Source organism: Cebus imitator, unplaced genomic scaffold, assembly GCF_001604975.1.
Source record: "Cebus imitator isolate Cc_AM_T3 unplaced genomic scaffold, Cebus_imitator-1.0 Scaffold24, whole genome shotgun sequence".
Lineage (NCBI taxonomy): Eukaryota > Metazoa > Chordata > Mammalia > Primates > Cebidae > Cebus > Cebus imitator.
This window is the reverse complement of record NW_016107339.1, coordinates 11,492,894-11,494,045: the sequence shown is the minus strand read 5'-3', so window position 1 is coordinate 11,494,045 and position 1,152 is coordinate 11,492,894. Positions and strand designations below refer to the sequence as shown.

The window sequence follows — 1,152 nt, the reverse complement described above, 5'->3', positions numbered from 1 at the left end:
TGCCTGTATCCCAGCTACTTGGGAGATGGAGTCTTGCTCTGTAGCCAGGCTGGAGTGCAGTGGCATGATCTCAGCTCACTGCAATCTCTGCCTCCTGGGTTCAAGTGATTTTCCTGCCTCAGCCTCCCAAGTAGCTGGGACTATAGGCACTACAGCGTGCCACCACGCCCAGCTAATTTTTGTATTTTTAGTAGTTATGTGGTTTCACCATGTCGGCCAGGATGGTCTCAATCTGTTGACCTCGTGATCCGCCTGTCTCAGCCTCCCAAAGTGCTGGGATTACAGGTATGAGCCACCGTGCCTGGCCCTGACACTTTTTTTTAACCTGTAAAAGATAAGGAGGAAGAATAATATATACCTAGCAGATTTTTTTTGGAGCACTGGGGATAGTTTTTATTACAGTGCCTGACATATAAGTAGGTGTTTAATAAAGAGTCGCTATATAACGTGGCCAAAGAAGTTCTGGACACTATGATGGCATGAATGACAGAAACCCAGCTGGCTCTTTTAAAAACTCATCAGGAGCCTTAATTATTTATTTTAAATGACTGCAGGAAATGTGAACCTCAGAGACATGGCTGATAGACATTAAAAACATGTTAGATGAAATTCAGAGGCATAGAAAATTTCAGCATTCCTTTTGGAGAATAAGAGAGCCTGACTGCAAATTCCGTCCTCTTAGTTCATGATGACTGCCTCCACTCATTTTCTTGATGAGTAACTGAGGAGCTGGAAAGATCTTAGAGATCATCAGGACTGGCCTCTGGTTGACAGGAGTGTCAGGCTCTGAGAGGCTGATACTTTTCCAAAGTCCACTTAGGTGGAAGCTTGTCAGACTAGTCACAACCTCCAGGTCTTTTTACATTCGACTTTAGTTATTATCATGTTCTTTTCCAAACTAATTATTTCAGGTCAGGCGAGGTGGCTTACGCCTGTAATTCCAGCACTTTGGGAGGTTGAGGCGGGTGAATCACAAGGTCAAAAGATCGAGACTGAGACCATCCTGGCCAGTATGGTGAAACCTCATCTCTACTAAAAATACAAAAATTAACGGGGCGTGGTGGTGTATGCCTCTAGTCCCAGCTACTCAGGAGGCTGAGGCTGGAGAATCACTTGAACCTGAGAGGCGGAGGTTGCAGTGAGTGGAGATAG

At 45.1% G+C, this 1,152-nt stretch overlaps 1 protein-coding gene across 1 annotated transcript in view; it reads left to right on the top strand.

The window, feature by feature from the left end:
- UHRF1BP1 (UHRF1 binding protein 1) overlaps positions 1 to 1,152 on the top strand; it is an 85,934-nt gene that overhangs the window by 4,952 nt on the left and 79,830 nt on the right. The window lies entirely within an intron of this gene.